This window comes from Bos javanicus, chromosome 15 (assembly GCF_032452875.1).
Source record: "Bos javanicus breed banteng chromosome 15, ARS-OSU_banteng_1.0, whole genome shotgun sequence".
In the NCBI taxonomy this organism is placed as follows: domain Eukaryota; kingdom Metazoa; phylum Chordata; class Mammalia; order Artiodactyla; family Bovidae; genus Bos; species Bos javanicus.
In genome coordinates this window covers 16,760,431-16,781,002 of record NC_083882.1, presented here as the reverse complement: position 1 = coordinate 16,781,002, position 20,572 = coordinate 16,760,431, and the positions used below count along the sequence as shown (strand labels likewise).

At 39.4% G+C, this 20,572-nt stretch overlaps 1 protein-coding gene across 2 annotated transcripts in view; it reads right to left on the bottom strand.

The window, feature by feature from the left end:
* The window catches only part of GUCY1A2 (guanylate cyclase 1 soluble subunit alpha 2), a 600,412-nt gene that overhangs the window by 108,239 nt on the left and 471,601 nt on the right, over positions 1–20,572 (bottom strand). The gene's annotated exons all lie outside the window — the stretch shown is intronic.

Here is a 20,572-nt window from a genome sequence, read left to right as displayed (position 1 = left end):
GAGGTGTCGCGCTCCCCGTCCTGCGCTGCCTGAGGCCCCGCCATAGCCCAGCAGGTAAAAAAAAAAAAAAAACAAAACTGCCTTATGGTCCAGCAATCCCACTGCTGGGCATACACACTGAGGAAACCAGAAGGGAAAGAGACACGTGTACCCCAACATTCATCGCAGCACTGTTTATAATAGCCAGGACATGGAAGCAACCTAGATGCCCATCAGCAGATGAATGGATAAGAAAGCTATGGTACATATACACAATGGAGTATTACTCAGCCATTAAAAAGAATACATTTGAATCAGTTCTAATGAGGTGGATGAAACTGGAGCCTATTATACAGAGTGAAGTAAGTCAGAAGGAAAAACATAAATACAGTATACTAACACATATATATGGAATTTAGAAAGATGGTAACAATAACCCTGTGTACGAGACAGCAAAAGAGACACTGATGTATAGAACAGTCTTATGGACTCTGTGGGAGAGGGAGAGGATGGGAAGATTTGGGAGAATGGCATTGAAACATGTAAAATATCATGTAAGAAACGAGTTGCCAGTCCAGGTTCAATGCATGATACTGGATGCTTGGGGCTAGTGCACTGGGATGACCCAGAGGGATGGTATGGGGAGGGAGGAGGGAGGAGGGTTCAGGATGGGGAACACATGTATACCTGTGGCGGATTCATTTTGATATTTGGCAAAACTAATACAATTATGTAAAGTTTAAAAATAAAATAAAACTAGAAAAAAATATAAAAAAATAAAAACAAACAAACAAACAAACAAAAAAGAAAACAATCCTATATATAATTGCATTCAGTTCAGTCGATTAATTGTGTCCAACTCTTTGCAACCCCATGGACTGCAGCATGCCAGGCTTCCCTGTCATGAATAAAATACCTAGGAACAAACCTAACCAAATACTCAGAAACTATGAGACCCTGATGAAAGAAACTGAGGAAGATACAAACAGATGGAAAGATATAACATATTCATGGATTGGAGGACTGAATATTGTCAAAATGATTGTCCAAGGCAATTGGATAATACAGATCAATGCAATTCTTATCAAAACACTAATTACATTTGTGGAAACACCAAAGGTTCTGAACAGCCAAAATTACTGTGTTGTGTGACAGGAGTTTGCATACTGTTTTATATATATATATATATATATATATATATATATATATGAGATATTTATATATATATATATATATGAGATATTCACTAAACTTACATGTTCACTAAATCATTACAGCATAATGATTTGACTTATGCTGTATCCTTTAAACTTATCAGTGTTGTATGTCAATTATATATAAATAAACTGGGAAAAAAGATTTCAAGCTATTGAAAAGTTTTTAATTGTTACAATAGTAAGGAGAGTAAAATGATTATTCACATTCTTAGGTAAGATTGAGGAAAACAAGTACTTCATCCTTATACAAGAATTGGTTAACATTTATTTATTATAAAGTTTTATCATAAAATTGTCCTTTTACCCATAAAATCAGATTAATAAAACTTCCTTTTACATAGTTTTATCTTATTCTGTTGGTTGTAACAGTATATTTATGACAAGAAACAATCAATTAATGTTTTAAGTTCTAATTTCAAAAGCTCAGAATTCTTAGGAACAATGCTATCAACTCACATAATCTATGTAGCTTTTACAATTTCCTCTTGTTTCTCTGATGTGCAAGAAAATGGGGAAATATTCTCTTGTCACATTTTTTTCTTTTGTCAGTGGCCTCAGTCTCCAGTCTAGTGGTATCAACAAACAGCACTTACAGCAAAAGTCTTACTGGGTTCATTTTGATTATTACAGAGGTGCCAATCATAGATAAATTTCACTTTATAGGAAGTATTTGACCAAAAAGTGATTCTTATCACTGGTATGGTAACATACAATTTCTATATTTTAAATAGGGAGGATATTACCCTACGAATGGTGGATGGGACTGGAAACAATATTAGAGACTGCTGGGGGATATAGCAATACGGCTCAACTTCACTACTGCCTACTTATAAGACATTAAATATGTATATGTGGTTATTTAAGTATGTATGATACCTGATAAAAGATTTAAATTTGCCCCAACTTTTAAGAGTATTTTTATTAAGGCCTGTATGGATGTGAGAGTTGGACTGTGAAGAAAGCTGAGCACTGAAGAATTGATGCTTTTGAACTGTGGTGTTGGAGAAGACTCTTGAGAGTCCCTTGGACTGCAAGGAGATCCAACTAGTCCATTCTGAAGGAGATCAGCCCTGGGATTTCTTTGGAAGGAATGATGCTAAAGCTGAAACTCCAGTACTTTGGCCACCTCATGCGAAGAGTTGACTCATTGGAAAAGACTCTGATGCTGGAAGGGATTGGGAGCAGGAGGAGAAGGGGACGACAGAGGATGAGATGGCTGGATGGCATCACTGACTTGATGGACGTGAGTCTCAGTGAACTCTGGGAGATGGTGATGGACAGGGAGGCCTGGCGTGCTGCGATTCATGGGGCTGCAAAGAGTCAGACACGACTGAGCGACTGAACTGAACTGAAGTGCATAGAATCTTGTAGATTTCCTTGTGTAGCATGGTCATTTTGACAATACTGATTCTACCGATCCAAGAACACAGTATATATTTTTCCATGTGTTTGTGTCAGCATCTTACAGTTTTCAGGGTACAGGTCTTTTGCCCCCTTAGGTTTTTCCCTAGAAGTTTTATTCTTTTTGATGAGATGGTAAATGAGATTGTTTCCTTAATTTGTCTTTATAATTTTTTGTTGTTAGTATAGAAAAATGGAACAGATTTCTGGGTATTAATTTTTTTATCCTATGACTTTACAACATTCATTGATGAACTCTAATAGTTTTTGACAGCATGTTTAGGATTTCCTATGTATATTATCATGTCATCTGCAAACAGTGACAGTTTTCTTTCTCCCTTTCCAACTTGAACTCCTTTTATTTCTTTTTCTTCTCTGAGTAGTGTGGTTAGGACTTTTGAAACCATGTTGAGGAAAAGGGATGAGAGCGAACATCTTTCTCTTGGTCCCAAACTTAGAGGAAATGCTTTCAGCTTTTCATCATTGATCAAAAGCTTAGTTGTGGATTTTTCATGTAAGGCCTTTATTACATTGAGGTATGTTCCTTCTAGGGCCTCCCAGGTGGTGGTGGTGCTGCTGCTAAGTCGCTTCAGTCGTGTCTGACTGTGCGACCCCATAGACGGCAGCCCACCAGGATGCCTCGTCCCTGGGATTCTCCAGGCAAGAACACTGGAGTGGGTTGCCATTTCCTTCTTCAATGCATGAAAATGAAAAGTCAAAGTGAAGTCGCTCAGTCGTGTCCGACTCCTAGCGACCCCATGGACTGCAGCCTACCAGGTTCCTCCGTGCATGGCATTTTTCCAGGCAAGAATACTGGAGTGGGGTGCCATTGCCTTCTCCTCCAGGTGGTGCTAGTGGTAAAGAATCCACCTGCCAATAAAGGAGACCTAAGAGATGTGGGTTCGATCCCTGGGTCAGGAAGATCCCCTGGAGAAGGGCATGGCAACCCACTCCAGTATTCTTGTCTGGAGAATCCCATGGACAGAGGAACCTGGCAGGCTATAGTCCACCGGCTTGCAGAGAGTTGGACACGACTGAAGGGACATAGCACACATGCACATGTTCCTTCTATTCCCACTTTCTGGAGAGTTTTTATCTTAAATTGGTGTTGAATTTTGTCAAAACCTTTTTCTGCATCTATTGAGATAATCATATGGTATTTATTCTTCATCTTGTTAATGTAATATATCACAATGATTGATTTGCAGATTTTGAAAAATCCTGGCTTCTCTGGGATAAATCTTACTTGATCATGGTGTGTGATCCTTTCAATATGTTGTTGGCTTTGGTTGGCTAGTATTTTGTTAAGGATTATTTCATCTATGTTCACCAGTGATATTGGCTTGTATTCTTTTTGTATGGTATTTTTGTCTGGTTTTGGTATCAAGGTGATATTGGCCTCATAGAATGAGTTTGGCAGTTTATCTTCCTCTGCAATTTTCTGGAAGAGTTTGAGTAGGATAGGTGTTAGCTCTTCTCTAAATTTTTGGTAGAATTCACCTGTAAAGCCATCTGGTCCTGGGCTTTATTTTGTTGGAAGATTTTTGATTACTGTTTCAATTTCTGTGCTTGTGCTGGGTCCGTTAAGCTTTTCTATTTCCTCCTGGTTTAGTTTTGGGAGGTTATACTTTTCTAAGAATTCGTCCATTTCTTCCAAGTTGTCTACTTTATTGGCATATAGTTCTGGACTTCAGTCTTTTGGAAGTTTTTAAATCACAGATTCAATTTCAGTACTTCTAATTCATCTGTTCATAGTTTCTATGCCTTCCTGGTCCAGTCTTGGGAGAGTGTACCTTTCTAAGAATTTTTATATTTCTTCTATGTTTTCCATTTTATTGGCATAAAGTTGCTTGCAGTAGTCTCTTATGGCCCTTTGTTTTTCTTTGGTGTCAGTTGTAACTTCTATGTTTTCATTTCTAATTTTATTGATTTCAGTCCTCTCCATTTTTTTTTTCTTGATGAAGCTAAAGGTTCATCAGCTTTATCTTTTCAAAGAACCAGCTTTTAGTTTCATTTATCATTTCTATTTTTTCTTACTCTATACTTCATTTATTAAAACAATCCAATCCAAAAATGGGCAAAAATTCTAAATAGACATTTCTCCAAAGAAGACATACAGATGACCAAAAGGCACATGAAAAGATGCTCAACATTTCTAACTAGTAGAGAAATACAAATAAAAACTACAATGAGGTATATTACTTTGCACTTGTCAGAATGGCTATCCTCAAAAAGTCTACAAACAATGAATTCTGGAGAAGATGTGAAGAAAAGGGCACACTTGTCCACTGTTGGTATAATGTAAACTGATAAAACCATTACAGAGAAGAGTATGGACATTTCTTAAAAAACTAAAAAATAGAGCTACCATATGGCCCAGCAACTCTTGTGCATATATCTGGAGAAAATCATAACTTGAACAAATTCATGCACTCCAGTGTTCAGTGCAGGAGTATGTACAGTAGCCAAGACACGGAAGTAACTTAAATGTGCATTGAAGGTGAATGGATAAAGATGTGGTATATTTATACAATGAAATTTTACTCAGTCATAAAAAGAATGAAATAGTACCATTTGTAGCAGCATAAATGGACTATCATACTAAGTGAAATAAGCCATAGGAATACAAATATCATATGATATAGCTTATATGTGGAATATAAAAATATATGAAATATAAAAAATGATACAAGTGAACTTACATACAAATACAGAAATAGACTCACAGACAAAACAAACAAAAGGGAGAAAATGAGGGGAGGGCTAATTTAGGAGATTCAGATTAACCTATACACAGTACCATATATAAAATAGACAACCAACCAGGACCTACCGTATAGTACAAACTATACTCAATATTTTGTAATAACTTATAAGGGGTAAGAATCTGAAAAAAAATATGCATAGCTGTCTAACTTTGCTGTACATTGACACTAATATATATACTGTATACCTAAAAAAAACTGCAAGGATATATTGTACAGAACAGGGAATATAGTCGATATTTTATAGATTTAAATGGAGTATTATCTATAAAAAAAACCTTTTAATCACCATATTGTACACCTGAAACTAATACTGTAAACCAACTGTACTTCAATTAAAAAATAACAAATAACTATGAGGTACCATTTCACGCCAGTCAGAATGGCTGCGATCCAAAAGTCTACAAGCAATAAATGCTGGAGAGGGTGTGGAGAAAAGGGAACCCTCTTACACTGTTGGTGGGAATGCAAACTAGTACAGCCACTATGGAGAACAGTGTGGAGATTCCTTAAAAAACTGGAAACAGAACTGCCTTATGATCCAGCAATCCCACTGCTGGGCATACACACTGAGGAACCAGAAGGGAAAGAGACACGTGTACCCCAATGTTCATCGCAGCACTGTTTATAATAGCCAGGACATGGAAGCAACCTAGATGCCCATCAGCAGATGAATGGATAAGAAAGCTGTGGTACATATACACAATGGAGTATTACTCAGCCATTAAAAAGAATACATTTGAATCAGTTCTAATGAGATGGATGAAACTGGAACCTATTATACAGAGTGAAGTAAGCCAGAAAGAAAAACACCAATACAGTATACTAACACATATATATGGAATTTAGAAAGATGGTAACAATAACCCTGTGTATGAGACAGCAAAAGAGACACTGACGTATAGATCAGTCTTATGGACTCTGTGGGAGAGGGAGAGGGTGGGGAGATTTGGGAGAATGGCATTGAAACATGTATAATATCATGTATGAAACGAGTTGCCAGTCCAGGTTTGATGCACGATACTGGATGCTTGGGGCTGGTGCACTGGGACGACCCAGAGGGAGGGTATGGGGAGGGAGGAGGGAGGAGGATTCAGGATGGGGAACACAGGTATACCTGTGGCGGATTCATTTCGATATTTGGCAAAACTAATACAATATTGTAAAGTTTAAAAATAAAATAAAATTAAAAAAAAAGAAAAACATATATAAAAAAAAATATTTTCCAAATCTCAATCTGAAAAAAAAAAAAAATAATTTTTTAAAAAATTTGAGATTCTCAGATGTACAAGGTAAAAATACAAATAGGTGGAATACTGAATCCTCACTTTAGGATGTTTAACTTCAACTTTCCCCCTTACTAAATATTTTAGGATTTGTTATAAAAAGTGGAATGGTATGTTGCATATTTTAACCTCTTTTTCCTTAGTGTCAGGAAAATATACAATTGCAAAAAAAGTAGAAACAATACCAGCAACAAAGGGCATTAATATTCTAAAACTTGGATATTCAGATCTTGATTGAGTTGATTATAAATACTAGATTATGTTAAAAAATGTTTGAGTAATTTTTCTAATTTCCATTGTACAACATTTGTTTACAATCCAGGAATATTAGTTGCATAAAGAATAACCCAGAATGTAGGATGATTTGTATAATATCCCAAAGCTACCCTGTAGCATTTCTAGGGTATCATCTGGGTGAGCAGTAATTTCTAACTTAGAATTCAGGTGTCAATTTATATGATATTTCCCTGAACAGTTTAGTTGTGGGTCTAAAATATGGAAGAAGCTCATCAAAGATCATGATGTATATAATAACACTGCCCATTTTAGATTGCCCTGAATGCCGTATATTTTGGTTTCTTCTCTGGGCCAATGAGATGGTGATTGAGGCAAGGATGGTAACAATTGCCATCAGAACTTGTTATTTCTTTAAAGTTTCAAAGAATCTTTTATACATTACATATTTCAGATTATATTTTAAACTGGCAGCTTGGCTGAAAAAATAAATAGAAGACCAAAAAGTAAAATTAAAGTATAGTTGATTTACAGTACCACGTTAATTTTGGGTGTACAGCAAAGTGATTCAGTTATACACACTTTTTTTTTTCAGATTATTTTCTATTATATGTTATTACAGGATATTGGATATAGTTCCCTGTGATATACAGTAAATCCTTGTTGTTTATCTATTTTATGTATAGCAGTTTTTATCTGTAAATCCCATTCTCCTAACATACCTCACCACTTTCCTTTCCCCTTTGGTATCCATAGGCTTGTTTTCCATGCCTATGAGTCTTCAGTTTTGTACACAGATTCATTTGTATTACTTTACAGATTCCACATATAAGTGATATCATATAATATTTACCTTTGTTTAACTTACTTAAGTAAGCATGATATTCTTTAGACCCATCATGTTGATACAAATTTCATTCTTTTTTACGGCTAAGTAACATACACATATATATGAATATATTTCACATCTTCTGAAGCCAATTGTCTATTGATTGGCAATTGGGTTGTTTCCATGTCTTGGCTATTTTAAGTAGTGCTGCTATGAAAATTGGAGTATATGTGACTTTTTGAATTAGAGTTTTTGTCTTTGCTGGATATATGCACAGGAGTAGTTACAGGAGTTACTGGATCATATTACAGCTCTATCTTTAAATTTTAAAGAAATTTCCATTCTGTTTTCCACCCTGGCTACAACAATTTACATTCCCACCAACAGTGTAGGTGTTTTCCTCAATTATTGATTTATCTGGATGGTTTCCACGCTTTAGACTGAAGTTTAGAAGCCACTTCCTCCAGGAAGCCTCCCATTAGGAAGTTAGGTATCCCTGGTATGAACTTTATTCACTGCATTTCCTGTTCCCTAGGACACGACTGAGCGACTTCACTTTCACTTTTCACTTTCATGCATTGGAGAAGGCAATGGCAACCCACTCCAGTGTTCTTGCCTGGAGAATCCCAGGGACGGGGGAGCCTGGTGGGCTGCCATCTTTGGGGTTGCACAGAGTCTGACACGACTGAAGCGACTTAGCAGCAGCAGCAGCTAATATATTTTAATTTTTCCCCTCTATCTGTGTCCTTTATGTAGTGCTAAGCTCTGAGAAAACAAGGATCCATGTCTTACTCACTGTTATATCCCCAGCACCTACCAGAAACTTCCTACATGTAATAGTGTCTCAACAAATATTGAAGTAAATATAAATGTAACCACTTTTTTTAAAACCTCAGAATATTTTGAATTGGATATTTGAAATATACTTTGTGTTCTTTATTCCTTTTCATAAAAGATATAATAAAAATACATTTAAGCAAAGAATAATTTGTCATAAACTTGCCTAAGGTATTCCTCCATTCCCTTTCACTACTTTTTCTGTCAAATTAAAGAAAACACATTAACCAAACAAGCCAAATCAGGTTAAATGTGTGTGTCTGAGCAATTGCTCCTGCCCTGTGGGACCACCTAAGTATTTGCGTATTGAAATGCATCACTTTATACTAAAAAATGACTTGCTTTTTTTTTTTTTTTTTTTTTACTAATACACATAGCTAACTGAAATAACTTTTAAAATTGAAGTATTTGGCATAATTTTGATAACTGTAGGATATACAGGTCTTCCTAAATACCTATTCACACAGATGTCATAATATTTTAGTGGGTAGTGTCAATAAGAGGTAGATATTGGCCTCATTTTGCTGTGTGCTTGGCTTCTGGTATACAGCTCTAACAGGCAACCCTTACATCATTGAGGTGAATGTCTGAAAATGTCTTAGAAAGTACCATACCATAACGAATATGTTCTCATTGAAAGGATTTACAAATATTTCAGAGTACTTTGACCAAATACTGAAAATGAAAAGATATTTATTATTTTATGAATCTAAAAAGTAGTTAATGACAGACATTAGCATGGTTAATGAGATGCCTGAATCACTAGTGGCTATCACAATGACAGCAGTGGCTCCTAGCTTCTTTTACCAGATCATTTTAGTCTACCTTTTATATAGCCATGCACGGACTGGGGAGCAAATAAAGAACACAAGGAGGAAAAGGAGGAAAATGCAAATAAAAACAAATCTTATCAAGTAAGATTCCCATTTTTTTAATTGGTAGGAAAGGGCAGACCATGGATATCAAGAATTATAAGGACTTTTGATATGATTCAGAAAGCCATCAAGAATATTGGACTTGACCACGTCTATTTTGTTTATTGTGGTAACCTTATATCTTTTCCCAGTGCCTGGTAGAGAAATAAGTGATCAATAAATATAGATAAACTAGCAAAACTTACCCCTAAATGAATCACAGCCTTGTTATGGCACAGGGGCTTGCATAAATCAAGGAAGCTATGAGCCATGCCATGTAGGGTCACCCAAGACAGACAAGCTACAGTGAAAAGTTCTGGAAAAATGTGACCTCTGGAGGAGGGAATGGCAAGCACTCCAGTATGCTTAGCAGGAGAACCACATGAACAGTATGAAAAGGCAAAAAGATATGATACTCAGAGTGGAGCCTCCCTGGTTGGAAGGTGTTCAATAAGCTACTTGGGGAGAGCAGAGGGTAATTACTAATAGCCTGTGAAAGAATGAAGAGGCTGGGTCAAAGCAGAAATGATGCTAAGTTGTGGATCTCTCTGGTTGTGAAAGTAAAGTCTGATGCTGTAAAGAACAACACTGCACAGGGACCTGGAATGTTACATCCATAAATCAAGGTAAATTGGACATGATTAAGCAGGAGATGGCAAGCATGGACACCGAGATCTTAGGAATCAGTGAACTAAAATGGACTGGAATGGGCAAATTTATTCAGATGACCATTAAATCTATTACTGTGGGAAAGAACCCCTTAGAAAAACATGGAGTAGCTCTCATAGTCAACTGAAATGCAGTTGTTGTTGCTCAGTCCCTCAGTCATGTCAGACAATTTGTAACCCCATGGACTGCAGCATGCCAGGCTTCCCTGTTCTTCACTGTCTGCTGGAATTTGAGCAAATTCAAGTCCATTGAATCAGTGATGCCATCCAGCCATCTCATGCTCTGTCACCCCCTTTTCCTCCTGCTCTCAATCCTTCCCAGCATCAGAGTCTTTTCCAATGAGTCAATTCTTTGCATCTGGTGGCCTAAGTCTTGGAGCATTAGCTTCAGCAGCAGTCCTTCTGATGAATATTCAGGGTTGATTTCCCTTAGGATTGACTGGTTTGATATCCTTGCTGTCCAAGGGACTCTCAAGAGTCTTCTGTAGCACCACAGTTTGAAAACATCAATTTTTGTGACCCTCAGCCTTCATTATGGTCCAACTCTCACATCCATACATGACAACTGGAAAAACCATAGCTTTGACTATACAGACCTTTGTTGGCAAAGTGATGTCTTTGTTTTTTAACATGTTGTCTAGGTTTGTCATAGCATTTCTTCCAAGAAGCAAGAGACTTTTAATGTCATGGCTGCAGTCATCATCCTGCTTGCTAAGTCGCTCAGTGGGTAAAGAATCCACCTGCAATGCAGGAGCCACAGGAGACATGGGTTCAACCCCCAGGTTAGGAAGATACTCTGAGGAAGGGCACAGCAACCCATTACAGTATTCTTGCTTGAAGAACCCCATGGACAGAGGAGCCTGGCAGGGTATGGTCCATAGGGTCACAAAGAGTCAGACACCACTGAAGTGACTGAGCACAGTCACTACCCACAGTGATTCTGGAGCCAAAGAAACTAAAGTCTGTCCCAGTTGGAATTCCCTTGCTTTTTGAATATCCAACAGATGCTGGCAATTGTATCTCTGGATCCTCTGCTTTTCCTAAATTCAGCTTGCACATCTGGAAGTTCTTGGTTCATGTACTGTTGAAGCCTAGCTTGAGGGATTTTAAGCATTACTTTGCTAGTCTGTGAGATAAGCACAATTGTGCAGTAGTTAGAGTACATCATGAGAAACACTGGACTGGAAGAAACACAAGCTGGAATCAAGATTGCCGGGAGAAATATCAATAACCTCAGATATGCAGATGACACCACCCTTGTGGCAGAAAGTGAAGAGGAACTAAATAGCCTCTTGATAAAAGTGAAAATGGAGAGTGAAAAAGTTGGCTTAAAGCTCAACATTCAGAAAACGAAGATCATGGCATCCAGTCCCATCACTTCAAGGGAAATAGATGGGGAAACAGTAGAAACAGTGGCAGACTTTATTTTTTGGGGCTCCAAAATCACTGCAGATGGTGACTGCAGCCATGAAATTAAAAGACGCTTACTCCTTGGAAGCAAAGTTATGACCAACCTAGATAGCATATTCAAAAGCAGAGACATTACTTTGCCAACAAAGGTTTGTCTAGTCAAGGCTATGGTTTTTCCTGTGGTCATGTATGGATATGAGAGTTGGACTGTGAAGAAGGCTGAGCGCTGAAGAATTGATGCCTTTGAACTGTGGTGTTGGAGAAGACTCTTGAGAGTCCCTTGGACTGCAAGGAGATCCAACCAGTCCATTCTGAAGGAGATCAGCCCTGGGATTTCTTTGGAAGGACTGATGCTGAAGCTGAAACTCCAGTACTTTGGCCACCTCATGTGAAGAGTTGACTCATTGGAAAAGACTCTGATGCTGGGAAGGATTGGGGGCAGGAGGAGAAGGGGACGGCAGAGGATGAGATGGCTGGATGGCATCACCGACTTGATGGACGTGAGTCTGAGTGAACTCCAGGAGTTGGTGATGGACAGGGAGGCCTGGTGTGCTGCAATTCATGGGGTCCCAAAGAGTCGGACACGACTGAGCGACTGAACTGAACTGAACTTGAACATTCTTTGGCTTTGCCCTTATTTGGGATTGGAATGAAAACTGACCTTTGCCAGTCCTGTGGCCACTGCTGAGTTTTCCAAGTTTGTGGGCATATTGAGTGCAGCACTTTCACAGCATTATATTTTAGGATCTTAAATAGCTCAGCTGGAATTACATCACCTCCACTAGCTTTGTTCGTAGTCATGCTTCCTAAGGCCCACTTGACTTCACACTCTAGTATGTCGGGCTCTAGGTGAGTGATCACACCGCTGTGGTTACCTGGGTCATAAAGACCCTCTTTGTACAGTTATTCCCTGTATTCTTGCCACCTCTTAATCTCTTCTGCTACTTTAGGTCCATACCATTTCTGTCCTTTATTGTGTTCGTCTTTGCATGAAATGTTTCCTTGGTATCTCTAATTTTCTGGAAGTGATCTCTGGTCTTTCCCATTCTATTGTTTTCCTCTATTTCTTTGCATTGTTCACTTAAGAAGGCTTTCTTATCTCTCCTTGCTATTCTTTGGAACTCTGCATTCAGATGGGTGTATCTTTCCTTTTCTCCTTTGACTTTTGCTTGTTTTCTCAGCTATTTCTAAGGCCGCCTCAGACAACCATTTTGTCTTGTAGCATTTCTTTTTCTTGGGGATGGTTTTGGTCACCACCTCCTGTACAATGTTATGAACCGACCTCCACAGTTCTTTAGGCACTCTATTAGCTCTAATTCCTTTAATCTATTTGTCACTTCCTCTGTATAATCATAAGGAATTTGAAAAGTAGTACTTCAGTGTAATCTCAAAAATAACAGAATGATCTTGATTCATTTCTAAGGCAACTATTCAGCATCATAGTAATGCAAGTCTATGCCCCAACCACTAATCCTGAGAAGCTGAAGTTGACTGGTTTATGAAGACCTATAAGACTTTCTAAAACGAACAGGAAGAAAAAGATGTCCTCTTCATCATAGGGGACTGGATGCAGCAGTTGGAAATCAAGAGATAGACACAATAACAGGAAAGTTTGGCCTTGGAGTACAAAACGAAGCAGGGCAAAGGCTAACAGAGCTTTGTGAAGAGAACACACTGATCATAGCAAACACCTTCTTCCAACAATACAAGAGACAACTCTACACATGGACATGACCAGATGGTCAATAGCAAAATCATACAGATTGATTATATACCTTGCAGCCGAAGTTAGAGAAGTTAAATATACTCAGCAAAAACAAGATCTGGATCTGATTTTGGCTCAGTCATGAGCACCTTATTTCAAAACAAGCCTTAAATTAGAAAAGTAGGGAAACCACTAGGCCTTTCAGGTATGACCTAAATCAGATTCCTTATGGAGGTGATGAAGAGATTCAAGGGACTAGATCTGGTAGACAGAGTGCCTGAAGAACTACGAATGGAGGTTCATCACATTGTCCAGGAGGTGGTGACCAAAACCATAAAAAGAAAAAGAAATGCAAGAAACCAAAGTGGTTGTCTAAGGAGGCTTTACAAAGAGCTGTGAAATGAAGAGAAGCAAAAAGCAAAGGAGAAAGGGCAAGATATACCCAGTTGAATGCAGAGTTACAGAGAATAGCAAGGAGACATAAGAAGGCCTTCTTAAATGAACAGTGTCAAATAGAGGAAAACAATAAGTGGGAAGGACTAGAGATCTCTTCAAGTAAACTGAATATACCAAGGGAATATTTCATACAAGGGTCTGCATGATAAAGAACAGAAACAGCAAGGACTTAAGAGAAGCAGAAGAGATTAAGAACAGGTGGCAAGGATATACAAAAGAAATGTACAAAAAATTGTTAATGACCCAGATAACCATGATTGTGTGTTACTCACCAGACATCTGGAGTGTGAAGTCAAGTGGGCCTTAGGAAGTGATACTATGAGCAAAGCTAGCAGAGGAGATGGAATTCCAGTTGAGATATTTAAGATCCTAAAAGATGATGCTGTTAAAGTGATGAACTCAATAAGTCAGCAAATTTGGAAAACTCGGCAGTGGCCACAGGACTAGAAAAGCTCAGTTTTCATTCTAATCTGAAAGAAGGGCAATGCCAAAGAATGTTCATGCTACTATACAATTTTGCTCACTTCATGTGTTAGCAAGGTTAACTCAAAATCCTTCAAGCTAAGCTTCAGCAATATGTGAACTGAGAACATCCAGATGTATGGTTTGGATTTAGAAAAGGCAGTGTAATCAGAGATCAAATTGCCAACATTTGTTTGATCATGGGCAAAGCAAGGGAAAAGAGAAAAAAACTTCTACTATGTTGACTACACTAAAGCCTTTGACTGTGTGGATCACAATAACCTATAGAAAATTCTTAAAGAGATAGGAATACCAGACCACCTTACCTATCTCCTGAGAAACCTGTATTCAGATCAAGAAGCACTAGTTAGAACCAGACATGGAACAACAGATTGGTTCCAAATTGGGAAAAGAGTACATCAAGGCTATATATTATCACCCTGCTTATTTAACATATATGCAGAGTCAGTTCAGTTAAGTACAGCCGCTCAGTCATGTCCAACTCTTTGCGACCCCATGGACTGCAGCACGCCAGGCCTCCCTGAACACCACCAACTTCCAGAGATTACTCAAACTCATGTCCATTGAGTTGGTGATGCCATCCAACCATATCATCCTCTGTTGTCCCCTTCTCCTCTTGCCTTCAATCTTTTCCAGCATCAGGGTCTTTTCAAATGAGTCAGCTCTTTGCATCAGGTGGCCAAAGTATTGGACTTTCAGCTTCAACATCATCCTTCCAATGAACATTCAGGACTGATTTCTTTTTGGATGGACTGGTTGGATCTCCTTGCAGTCCAAGGGACTCTCAAGAGTCTTCTCCAACACCACAGTTCAAAAGAATCCGTGCTCAGCTATCTTTATAGTCTGACTCTCACATCCATACATGGCCACTGGAAAAACCATAGCCTTGACTAGATGGACCTTTGTTGGCAAAGTAATGTCTCTGCTTTTTAATATGCTGTCTAGGTTGGTCATAACTTTTCTTTCAAGGAGTAAGCGTCTTTTAATTTCATGGCTGCAGTCACCATCTGCAGTGATTTTGGAGCCCCCAAAAATAAAGTCTGCCACTGTTTCCCCATCTATTTGACATGAAGTGATGAGGCTGGATGCCATGATCTTTGTTTTCTGAATGTTGAACTTTAAGCCAACTTCTTCATTCTCTTCTTTCACTTTCATCAAGAGGCTCGTTAGTCCTTCTTCATTTTCTGCCATAAGGGTGGTGTCATCTGCATATCTAAGGTTATTGATATTTCTTCCAGCAATCTAGATTCTAGCTTGTGCTTCATCCAGCCCAGCGTTTGTCATGACATACTCTGCATATAAGTTAAATAAGAAGGGTGACAATATACAGCCTTAACGTACTCTTTTTCCTATTTGGAACCAGTCTTTTGTTCCATGTCCAGTTCTAACTGCTGCTTCCTGACCTGCATACAGATTTCTCAAGAGGCAGGTCAGGTGGTCTGGTATTCCCATCTCTTTCAGAATTTTCCACAGTTTATTGTGATCCACATCGTCAAAGGCTTTGATATAGTCAATAAAACAGAAGTACATGCTTTTCTGGAACTCTCTTACTTTTACGATGATCCAATGGATGCTGGCAATTTGATCTCTGGTTCCTCTGCCTTTTCTAAAACCAGCTTGAACATCTGGAAGTTCATTGTTCACATATTGTCGAAGCCTGGCTTGGAGAATTTTGAGCATTACTTTGCTAGCGTGTAAGATGAATGCAATTGTGTGGTAGTTGAACATTCTTTGGCATTGCCTTTCTTTGGGATTGGAATGAAAACTGACCTTTTCCAGTCCTGTGTCCACTGCTGAATTTTCCACATTTGCTGGGATATTGAGTGCAGCACTTCACAGCATCATCTTTTAGGATTTGAAATAGCACAACTGGAATTCCATCACCTCCACTAGCTTTGTTCGTAGTGATGCTTTCTAAGGCCCTCTTGACTTCACAGTCCAGGATATCTGGCTGTATATAAGTGATCACACCATTGTGATTATCTGGGTTGTGAAGATCTTTTTTTGTACAGTCATTCTGTGTATTCTTGCCATCTCTTCTTAATATCTTCTGCTTCTGTTAGGTCCATAACTTTTCTGTCCTTTATCAAGCCCATCTTTGCATGAAATGTTCCCTTGGTGTTTCTAATTTTCTTGAGGAGATCTTTAGTCTTTCCCATTCTATTGTTTTCCTCTATTTCTTTGCAGTGATCAGTGAGGAAGGCTTTCTTATCTCTCCTTGCTATTCTTTGGAAATCTGCATTCAAATGGGTATATCTTTCCTTTTCTCCTTTGCTTTTTGCTTCTCTTCTTCTCACAGTTATATGTAAGGGCTCCTCAGACAGCCATTTTACTATTTTGCATTTCTTTTTCTTGGGGATGGTCTTGCTCCCTGTCTCCTGTACAATGTCACGAACCTCCATTCACGGTTCATCAGACACTCTGTCTACATGAAGAGTACCTCACGTGAAATGCCAAGCTGGATGAAGCTCAAGTTGGAATCAAGATTACTGGGAGAATTATCAACAATATCAGACATGAAGTAAAACCACTCCAGTGGTAGAAAGTGAAGAGGAACTAAAGAACCTCTTGATGAGAGTGAAAGAGGAAAGTGAAAAAGCTGGCTGAAACCTCAACATTCAAGAAACTAAGATCATGGCATGAGGCCCATCACTTCATGGCAAATAGAAGGGGATAAAGTGGAAATAGTGGCAGGTTTTCTCTTTTTGGGCTCTATAATCACTGTGGATTGTGACAGCTGCCATGAAATTAAAATACACTTGCTCCTTGAAAGGAAAGCTATGACAAACCACACTAGTCAGCATATTTAAAAGCAGACTTCACTTTTCCAACAAAGGTCCGTATATTCAAAGCTATGGTTTCTCCTGGAGTCATGTACAAACGTAACAGATGGACCATAAGGAAGGCTCTGCCCTGAAGAATTGATGCTTTGGAATTGTAGTGCTGGAGAAGACTCTTGAGAGTCTCTTTGATCACAAGAAGATCAAACTGGTCAATCTTAAAGGAAATCAACCCTGATTATTCATTGGAAAAACTCATCCAATTCTGAAGCTTTGATACATTGGCCACCTGATACAAAGAGCCAACTCATTGGAAAATACCCTGATGGTGGGAAGCATTGAAGGCAAAAGGAGAAGGGTGCAGCATAGGATGAGATTTGAGAGCATCACTGACTCAATGAACATGAATCTGAGGAAACTGGGAGATAGTGAAGGACAGAGTAGAAGAATGGCATGCTGCAGTCCATGGATGTGCAAAGAATCAGACATGACTTGGCAACTGAATAGCAACAACAAAGCTAAACTCACACCGGCACACTGGCATGCCCTATTTCTGTGTTAGAATATTATGGGTTACTTTAGAAAGACCAGAAAGACTATATACTAAACAAGTTCTTAGTGGAAGTTGAGTGGTAATGCTGATGGAAAGGAGGGAACCTGTTAGAGAGATATGTAGGTGGCAAGTTGACAAGATTTGGTGGCTGGATGTAAGAAAAAATTAAAAAGAGACTTACAAGGAAGGATGCTCAAAATGCTGGATTAGTGTGCTGTGTTGATGAATTGAAATAAGGGGTAAAAGAGAAAGTATAAGTTCTCTTTTGGTGGGACTAAGATGATAGTTAATTTTGGATGGGAGAGTTAAATATGAGTTAAATTTGATTTGGGAGATATCAGCTTTGAATTGGTTCTAGACACCATGGCTGTGTCAGACTTACCAGCGTGTATAACATGGGGGAAAAAAGAGTTGGGTGACATCACTCATTATCAGAGAAATGCAAATCAAAGCGACTATGAGGTACCATTTCACGCCAGTCAGAATGGCTGCGATCCAAAAGTCTACAAGCAATAAATGCTGGAGAGGGTGTGGAGAAAAGGGAACCCTCTTACACTGTTGGTGGGAATGCAAACTAGTACAGCCACTATGGAGAACAGTGTGGAGATTCCTTAAAAAACTGGAAATAGAACTGCCTTATGATCCAGCAATCCCACTGCTGGGCATACACACAGAGGAAACCAGAAGGGAAAGAGACACGTGTATCCCAATGTTCATTGCAGCACTGTTTATAATAGCCAGGACGTGGAAGCAACCTAGATGTCCATCAGCAGATGAATGGATAAGAAAGCAATGATACATATACACAATGGAGTATTACTCAGCCATTAAAAAAATACATTTGAATCAGTTCTAATGAGGTGGATGAAACTGGAGCCTATTATACAGAGTGAAGTAAGCCAGAAAGAAAAACACCAATACAGTATACTATCGCATATATATGGAATCTAGAAAGATGGTAACAATAACCCTGTGTACGAGACAGCAAAAGAGAAACTGATGTATAGAACCGTCTTTTGGACTCTGTGGGAGAGGGAGAGGGTGGGAGGATTTGGGAGAATGGCATTGAAACATGTATAATATCATACATGAAATGAATCGCCAGTCTAGGTTTGATGCACGATGCTGGATGCTTGGGGCTGGTGTACTGGGATGACCCAGGGGGATGGTATGGGGAGGGAGGAGGGAGGAGGGCTCAGGATGGGGAGCACGTGTATACCTGTGGCGGATTCATGTTGATGTATGGCAAAACCAATACAATATTGTAAAGTTAAAAAATAAAATTAAAAAAAAAAAAAAAAGAAGAGTTGGGTGAATAAGTTTGAAGAAAGTAAATATTTAAAAGATTCACAGTCAAACTGAAACAAAGGATCTGAAGACAAGTCAAGAGTCTGAAATTTTAAAGCAGACAGTAGAGTTTGTGGCACCCCACTCCAGTATTCTTGCCTGGAATATCCCATGGATGGAGGAGCCTGGTAGGCTGAAGTCCATGGGGTTGCTAAGAGTTGGACACGACTGAGCGAATTCACTTTCACTTTTCACTTTCATGATTGGAGAAGGAAATGGCAATCCACTCCAGTGTTCTTGCCTGGAGAATCCCAGGGATGGCGGAGCCTGGTGGGCTGCCATCTATGGGATTCCACAGAGTCGGACACGACTGAAGTGACTTAGCAGTAGAGTTTGTAGGCTAGAGCAAAATAGAGGGAATAAACCAGGACTTAGGAGACGCATAAAAACGTTATGAAGTTTGAGACAATGAAAAAAAAAAAAAAGAGAGAGACCTCAATAGTAAAGCAAATCTGTTAGGACAATAGTCAGCCCCTTAGCAGAACCTAAGGATCTGGGGAAAGAAGAAAGTAGGTAGAAGGACATGCATGTTATGGTGAGTAAAGTCAGGGGCCTCTCCTAACAAGGAGAGACCAAATTCAAGAGATGTCCTGAGAGGAACAGTCCATCTTGAGAGCGTCTCTGCTCAGAGTCCTCTGAATCAGACTCATTGAGTCTGGCAAAAATTATCTATGTGCTTAGTTGCTCAGTCATGTCTGACTCTTGCTACCTCATAGACTGTAACGTGCCAGGTTCCTCTGTCCATGGGATTCTCCAGGCAAGAATACTGGATTGGGTTGTCATTTCCTTCTCCAGGGGATCTTCCTGACCCAGAAATAGAACCCAGGTCTCCTGCATTGCAGGCAGGAGAAAAATAATCTAGCCACTGGCATTTTTCCACATCAATAAGGTGAGCTTCCCTGGTAGCTCAGCTGGTGAAGAATCTGCCTGCAATTCAAGAGGCCCTGGTTTGATTCCTGGGTCAGGAAAAGCCCCTGGAGAAGGGATAGGTTACCCACTCCAGTATTCATTGTCTTTCCTGGTGGCTCAGATGGTAAAGAAACTGCCTGCAATGTGGGAGACCCGGGTTCAATCCCTGGGAGATATGGGTTCAGTCTCAGCGTTGGGAAGATCCCCTGGAGGAGGGCATGACAACCCATTCCAGTATTCTTGCTTGGAGAATCCCCATGGACAGAAGAGCCTGGCAGGCTACAGTACATGGGGTTGCAAAGAGTCAGACATGACTGAGTGACTAAGCACAGCACAGCACAAGGTGAGAATATGCAATGGATGACATAAGCTTCTCAGTTTGATGGCCTTAATTTCCTGATCTTGGATGGAAACCACAGACATTCTTAATATCTGCTACTGCTAAGCTGCTAAGACACTTCAGTCATGTCCGACTCTGTGAGACCCCATAGACATCAGCCCACCAGGCTCCCCCATCCCTGGGATTCTCCAGGCAAGAACACTGGAGTGGGTTGCCAGTTCCTTCTCCAATGCATAAAAGTGAAAAGTGAAAGTGAAGTCGCTCAGTCGTGTCCAACTCAGCGACCCCATGGACTGCAGCCCACCAGGCTCCTCCGTCCATGGGATTCTCCAGGCAAGAGTACTGGAGTGGGGTGCCATTGCCTTCTCCATCTTAATCTGGAGGGTTTGAAAAAATTTAAATCTACTGAACATAGTATTAAGGTCACCTTTTTGTAGTAATCCATTGCCCAGGTCATTT